Source organism: Colobus angolensis, unplaced genomic scaffold, assembly GCF_000951035.1.
Source record: "Colobus angolensis palliatus isolate OR3802 unplaced genomic scaffold, Cang.pa_1.0 Scaffold129, whole genome shotgun sequence".
NCBI lineage: Eukaryota > Metazoa > Chordata > Mammalia > Primates > Cercopithecidae > Colobus > Colobus angolensis.
The window spans coordinates 4,836,072-4,844,379 of NW_012114141.1; positions in this window are offsets into that span (position 1 = coordinate 4,836,072).

Consider the following 8,308-nt stretch of genomic DNA (forward strand, 5'->3'; position numbering starts at 1 on the left):
TTTCTTATTGCTCATTAAAATCCTTTTTTTTTTTTTTTCCAGATTAAAGAACTCTCTTTAGTATTTCTTGTAGGACAGGTTTGGTATTGATGAAATTCCTCAGCTTTTGTTTTTCTGGGAAAGTCTGTATTTCCCTTTCATGTTTGAAGGATATTTTCACCCAATATACTATTGTAGGGTAAAATTATTTTTCTTCAGCACTTTAAGTATGTCATGTCACTCTCTCCTGGACTGTATGGTTTCTATTAAAAAGTCTACTTCCAGATGTATTAAAGCTCCATTGTATGTTATGCGTTTTTTTTTCTCTGTCTGCTTTTAGGATCCTTTCTTTATCCTTGACCTTTGGGAGGCTGATTATTAAATATGTTGAGGTGGTTTTCTTTGGGCTAAATCTGTTTGGTGTTCTATAACTTTCTTGTAGTTGGCTATTGTTATCTTTCTCTAGGTTTGGAAAGTTCTTTGTTTTTATCCCTTTGGATAAGCCTTCTTCCCCTATCTCTCTCTTCCTCCCTCCTCTTTAAGGCCAGTAACTGTTAGATTTGCCCTTTTGAGGCTATTTTCTAGAGTTTGTAGGCATGCTTCATTGTTTTTAATGTTTTTTCTTTTCTCTCTTTTGTCTGTGTATTTTCAAATAGCTTCTATTCAAGCTTATTAATTTTTTTCTGCTTGATCAATTATGTTATTAAGAGACACTGATGCATTCTTCATGATGTCAATAGCATTTTTAACTCCAGAATTTGTGATTTATTATTTTTAATTATTTCAATCTCTGTGCTAAATTTATCTGATAGAATTCTGCATTCCTTCTCTGCGTCATCTTGAATTTCATTGTTTCCTCAAAACATCTATTTTGAATTATCTGAAAGGTCACATATCTCTGTCTCTCTAGATTGTTCCCTGTTGACTTATTTAGTTCATTTTGTGAGGTTATATTTTTCTAGATGATCTGGATGCTTGTGGATATTCATCTGTGTCTGGGCATTGAAGAGTTAGGTATTTATTGTAGTCTTCACAGTTTGGGCTTGTTTGTACCCATCCTTCTTGGGAAGGCTTTCCAGGTATTTGAAGGGACTTTGGTGTTGTGATCTTTTTGGTCACTGCAGACATATCTTCATTAGGGGACTCCCCAAGTCCGGTAATGCTGTGGTTCTTGCAGTCTTGTAGAGGTACCACCTTGGTGATCTTGGATAAGATCCAGAAGAATTCTCTGGATTACTAGGCAGAGACTCTTTTTGTCTTCCCTAAGTTTTTCCCAGATAACCAGAGTCTCTCTCTTTGAGTGCTGAGCTTCCTGGAGCTAGGGGGAAGGGTGACACAAGCACCCCTGTGGCCACCACCACTGCAACTCTGCTAGGTCAGACCTGAAGCCAGCACAGCACTGGATCTCATAAAGGCCTGTTGTAACCACTATACAGCTACTGCTTATGTTTGCTCAAGGCCCTAGGTCTCTACAATCAGCAGGTGGTGAAGCTAATCAGTCTTGTTTCCTTCCCTTCAGGGTAGAAATTTCCCCCTGGCCCCAGGTGGGTCCAGAAATGCTGTCTGGGACCTAGGGCCTGGAGTTGGAAACCTTAAGAATCTACCTGGTGCTCTATTCTACTGCAGCTGAGCTGGCACTCAAGTCCTAAGATGAAGTCCTTCCCACTCTTGCCCCCGCTTTCCATTAGCAGTGGAGATTTTCCCTGTGACCACCACCACTACAGGTCTGTGAAGAATATTGCCAGGCTACCACTGATATTCACTTAGGGCCCAAGGGCTCTTTGGTCAGCTTTTGTGAATGCTTTCAGGCCTAAGAGACTCACTCTTCAGGGTAGTGGGCTCTCCTCTGGCCCAAGGCAGGTCTAGAAATACCATCCAAGAGCCAAGGCATGGAATCAGGGACCTCAAGAGCCACTTGGCTCTATCTCACTGTGGCTGAGCTGATACCTAAGCTGCAAGACAAGGTCCCCTTTACTCTTCTCTTTGCTTTTCTCCAGCAGGAGTCTCTTTCTACAGCCACCACACTGGGAATGTGCTGGGTCACACCTGAAGCCAGCACATCTCTGATTCTCATCCAAGGCCCATGGTAAGTACCACCTGGCTACCACTGCTGACTCTTTAGTCAGCAGGTAAAGGATCTCGCCAGGATTTGGTCCTTCCCTTCAAAGCAGCAGGTTCCCTTCTTGCCTAGGGTATGTCTAGAAATGTCATCTGGGAGCAAGGGCCTGGAATGGGTGCCTCAGGACTCTGCCTGATGCCCTATCCTACTGTGACTGAGCTTGTATCCAAGTTGAAAGACAAAATTCTTCTCTGCTCTTCCCTTTCCTTTCCTTGAGCAGAAGAAAAAATCTTTTGGAACTGCAAGCTGCACTATCTGAGGCTGGAGAAAAGGTGGCACAAGCACTCTCTTGGCTGCCTCACCTGTGTTTTACTAGGTTATGTGCCCCCTAAGTCCACTGACTCCAACCCTAGCACAGCACTAGGACTTCCCTAGGAGGTGCAGTCCCTGTGGCCCAGACCTCAATTTAGAACCCCAGAACTTTTTAGCCTGACATGGTGAGGCTTGCCAGAACTTAAGTTTTGACCACTGGGATGGACAATTCTCCTCTGGCTAGGGCTAGCCTAAATGCTCCCTCTGTAGGTGTCTGCAGAGTTCTGCCTGGTGTTGCTTTCTGCTGTGACTGGGCAGAACTGAGTTCTATTGCAAAGTCATTGTGCTCTCCCTCCCACAAGTACAGAGGTTCTCTATGCCATGTGGCTGCTGCTGGGGGATGGGGGAGTGTTGTTGTTAGTAACACAGGATTATTTTTCCTACCATCTTCAGTGTCTCTTTCAGTGATATCCAGTTCAAACCAGGTACTGTGATTGTTCAGCTGGTTTTTGATTCTTATGATGGTGCTACACAGCTACACATATTATGATGTGTAAATAGTTGTTAAATTGGGTGTTCTTGCGGCGGGGGTGGGGGGAGACTATCGGTAGAGGCTTCTTTTGGCCATCTTGCTCTGCCTCAGCAGGAATTTTCTAATTCATTTCTTACCAGTCAGTAATCCCTGTGGTCTGTAAATATATGTATATTGGATCTCTGACCTAAAAAATGCCTACTAGAGTACTTGGCACAGAGTAGGTGCTGTGAGTAGTTGATAGGTAATCAATGAACGCATTGAACGAATGACAACAATGCAGATATTGATTTACTAGCAAGTTATTTACTTTCAATGACCCTTCTATGCAGCAGAAAATGACCTGGCAGTATAATAAGGCACTGTGGTAAATTGGAATGTAGACTGAGCTTATTGGCTCTGTTAGGGCCAATTTGATCATCATACATTGTAGGCCAGTGTCCATATACCATGAGCATTTCAATGATCTAAAAACGTTTGAGAACTGAAAAAAGTAACTTATTTAACCATTCCTTTATTGGGTATTAATTTTGCTTCCCAGTCTCTTGTTATTAGAAATGAGGCTGAAGAGAGTAACTTTGTACATAGTCATTTTTTATGGGTACCAGTATATCTCCAGGATAAATATCTAGATAAGAAAATGCCACATCAGTGGTCCTATGAATTTTTAATTTTGATAGCTACTACCAAATTGCTTTCCATAAGTTTATTAACTTACATTTCTACCAGCACTGTATGAGATTGCCTATTTCCCCATAGCCTTACCAACAGAGGGTGTTACTAAATTTTGAAGTTTTGCTAACCTGATACATGGATACTCTACATTTTAGGAATTTATGGCCTTGTTATGGGAAAAGCACTGTCTGTCTCTCTGTATTTACTTATTTATTTATTTATTTATTTATTTATGTTTTTGCTTTGTTACAAAATGAATCTGAGGAAGATGTTAGAAAAAGAAAAATATTTATTTTTCTTATTAATGAATTTATTTATCTATATGCCTCATTTTTCCAAAAAAAATGAATCTGAGGATACCTGTAAAGGATTTATAATAATATAGGATAAAACATAAGAAGGAAAAAATTGGGTACAGAGAAAAAGTGGGTGTGGAATTCTGATAAAGGTTTGCTCACTATACGAATGCTTATATCATTAGGTTCCATATAGTTGCTGAAGAAGTATTGTAAGTGTGACTGTGAGTTCCCTGGCAGCCAATGTAAAGGTGGAAACTTGGTTAGTTTTAAGAGTCACAGTGACTATAATACTAATAATAAAATCAGCCATTTAGGAGAAGTACAACTTTTTCTTTTGCTAGAATGTCCTCTCCCTTTTCTATGTAACCAATTCCTATTAACTAGGAATTTAACTCTCAATGAATCCTTCCTTGATTAATCTATGTACTTTGCTGTTTCTTTGCTCCCACAGATCTTTGTATGAATCTCAGTTCTAACACTTGTTATGTTCACTTGGAGGTACAGCTTATTGGCTCAACAAACGGGCATTGGAGTCATATGCTTGAGTTCACATTCCAATTACGTCTTTCATGGACTGCTGACTTTAGTCATTTTACATAACCCATGGGCATGTAACATGAGCAAGAAAATAAATGTCTATGTAACTTTTCTAAGCTCATGTTTCCTCAATTGTAAAATGGAACTACTAGTAGTATCTGCCTTAAAAAGACCGATGTGAAGATTAAATGAGATTATGTGGGTAGAACACTTAACACCTTGCTAATTAATGTGATAAATGATCATAAGTAATAGCTGCAATGGTTTTATGTCTATCATCCTAACAAGCTACTTACACTATCTGCTCTCTAGGTCCTTACAGGTGAATACAACCTTTAACAGCTACATGATATTCTTTGAATTGCTAATACTGGATTCATTTGGAAGAAATACTAAAATCCAAATTTAAGGAAAAGAAAAAATTTCACAGGGCCTGAATTTCCATTCAGGACCTATCCCTTGATGTTGGCATTTTCACAGCTGTGACCAGATGGCAATCTTCTCTATTTCAGGGGAGGTGAATCAGAAGATTCTAAATGTCAGTTTGCTTTCAGATGCAGTCTTGGAAGGAAGACCTTTGCAATCAATGAACATGTTTCTATAGTATAATATCAAGCCCACGTAGATCGGTTTGTCTTGCATACATAGTCATTAACACCTATGGTATCTCAGTTTAATCAACTGTGATTTCACAGTAGCTAAGGGATGCATAAGGTTATCAGCCAGTTTTCATTTTTACTTTTAATGATATTAATTGACATTGCAAACTCTAAGGTGAAGGAGCCTTTTAAAATTCTTTCTCTGACAAATGTCCCAGGGTCTTCACGTATTAGTCAAGATGAGCTAGGTTATATTGCAGCAACAAACAATCCTAGAATCTCAGTGACTTCTTGTTCATGTTACATATTTGTGAGTTTTCAGGTGGCCCCGCTCATCATATTTACTCAGAGATCCAGGCTGACAAGTGCTTCCATGATTACCATGGCAGGGGAAAACAAAACAAAACAAAAACAGAGTTTTTAATGGCATACAGTCTGACTCTTAATCCTTCTGTCCAGAAACGATACTCGTCACTGCCATGCACATTTCACTGGCCAAAGAAAGTCAAATGGCTAACAATAAAAAGGGAATTGTGCCTGAAACAAGTAGAAAGAGGAGCTTGTTAACCTGGCAATACCAATATTTAGCTATTATAGAACACTCACTAAATATCTAAGCTCTTCTAAGTGCATTATCTCATTTACTCCATAGTAAACTTATGAGGTAGGATGACAGACTCTCCTTGCTCATTAAAATCCATTTCTCCCTTTTCCCAAAATAATAGAGCTGGACACATGGCCTTCCAACTAGCCACTATATTTCCCAGCTTCCTTTGAAGCACGCGAATATGTTAGGGCCAATATGTGAGTGTAAATGGTAAGTGCAACTATATGTCACCTCCTTAAAAGAAAATCCCTTTGTCCTGGGCCAATGTTCCATTTCCATTCCTTTGAGCTGGAATTCTATGACCCAACCTCCACAAAGAAGATGAGGACAATGACCTAGGGGAAGGTAAAGTAATAAGGTGGAGGGCACCTGGGTTTGTGAATGGAGGGGTAGAGCAGAACCTCTCCACTACTGGATCCACTGGGGGCTGCTACATGAGAAAGAAACTTGTATCATCTTTAAGCCACTGTGTTTTTGTGGCATTCTGTTTTCCCCAATTAATTTGAGGTAGGCATATTATCCTCCCATTTTACAAATTAGAAACTGAGGCATAAACAGTTGAGTAATTTACACAATATCATAGAGTTTATTAATAAGAGACACCCAGTTTTGCATTTATGCAACTCTGTCCAAGGGCCCACACGTTTAATTATTACTCCCTGTTTAATGTCCTCTCAACCAAACATGGGCCACTTGGGCAATAGTTGTGATGTAAGCATTTTAAATTCTTGGGCGTTTATTATATGTTTCCATTCTGTGAACTACACATGTAGAGGACACGGAATGGATGTGATATGACTTTGCTTAGTGACTGAGTTGCATTTACCACTTTAAATTATCCCTCCTTTTTGGGGAGAGGTTTAGGTTAACCCTTAGACCTAGAAATAGGTTTGCCTCTTTCTTTTTCTTTTTGCCTTTTATGTCACTTCTAGGCCTGTGGGAGGCTAAGATGATTGTCACTTTTCTTCTCTGATTTACACATTCCCAATTATCCTGAAGAAGTTTTCCAGAATAAACCATCAAGTTATATCCTAAAGGATATACCTATCCTTTAGGTCTCATTTAGAAATACTGGAGTTTAAAGCACTGGTCTAAGGCTGATCTTCCAATCTGCCAGTTAAAGGAAGTTTCTGAATGCTGTTTGCGATTGACCACTGCTTTTGACTGCCCTGGGAAAAACATCAGAAAGACTTTTATGTCATTAGAGCTGCCAAAAATTGGTAGAAGAATATATATTTTCTTATTAAATCTGTCCTAACTCAATCAACAAAGATGTGGACAATGGAATGAACAGACATTTTATACAAAAGAAAGACTGCCAAACATACGGGCACAGTGAAGCCACAATTATTACCTCTTTGAAACTCCTACCATGACCACAATATGTCTTTTTATCAGCTTTATACACACTGAGTGATTTTCAGAATATTCTATAATCAACATTTTCTCCTTCAGCACCCTGAGAAAATAGAGATATTCAAATGATGGCTCCATAAATATCTATGGGGAAAAATCACAATGCCTAGGAGGCTTCTTGATGAAAACGCATTCTCATGTTTCTGTCGGAACAGAAATACTATGATGTTTCTGGCAAGTAAGAAGTCATATACAAATATGGTTGCTGAGATGTCAGCGGGTCAGCTCTTCATACCCAAGCTGTTAGGGAAAACCTATTCAAATCTGTCTTCCAGAAGAAATAATAACCATAGCACCTTTCCTTAAATGATACTGCACAGTGTTCCAAAGACTTTTATAGGTGGTGGTGTAAGAAGCATGGGAGATGTAGGAACTGGATTATTTTTATTTTTATCTTCTCTGACAGTCAGACTATGCATTCCTCCTCCACACAGTAAAAATGAACTGCTCTGTGCTAGTATGGAAGTTATTATCTCTAAGCTCCAAATCTACCCCCTGCTTTATGATGGTAGAATTGGGACTCTACAAGCCACATTTCTGCTTTGCAAGCTGACCCCAGTTAAGCTTTGCTACTAGGAGGCACTACAGGGTGACTCCAAGGTTGGAGGAGGAAAAAGGGATTTGTTTCTTACTGTTCTAGCTTTGCTGCCTGTTACTTTGAATGTCACTCCAATGATGCTACTTCATCTCGGCAGGAGAAGTTCCTTTCTATAGCAGTAACTAAATTTAGTTTGTAGTTTCTCTAGCACTTGTAGAAGTGCTCCATTGCTCCATCTCCAGAAACACTCACCTCTAGGAGGAGGCTGAAGCTCCCTCAGAAGTCTGGTTTCAGCCCCTGAGACCCTGTGCTGAACTCAGGGACACATTAATTAACAGAAAGCAAAACTCAGATGGGCTTAAGTAGAAAAGGAGACTTGATTTTGTGGTACCTTTTCCACTGACCAGTGAACAAAATCCTTGTTCTTTGCATTGTTTGGACTAAACTGAACCAATCATGGTGAATAGTGCTATGTACTGATTGGCATAGGATTGGATTACTGACCATTCTTTTATTTATTTATTATTATACTTTAAGTTCTAGGGTACATGTGCACAACATGCAGGTTTGTTACATACGTATACATATGCCATGTTGGTGTGCTGCACCCATTAACTCGTCATTTACATTAAGTATATCTCCTGATGCGATCCCTCCCCCTACCCCCTTCCCACAATAGGACCTGGTGTGTGATGTTCCTCTTCCTGTGTCCAAGTGATCTCGTTGTTCAATTGCCACCTATGAGCGAGAACATG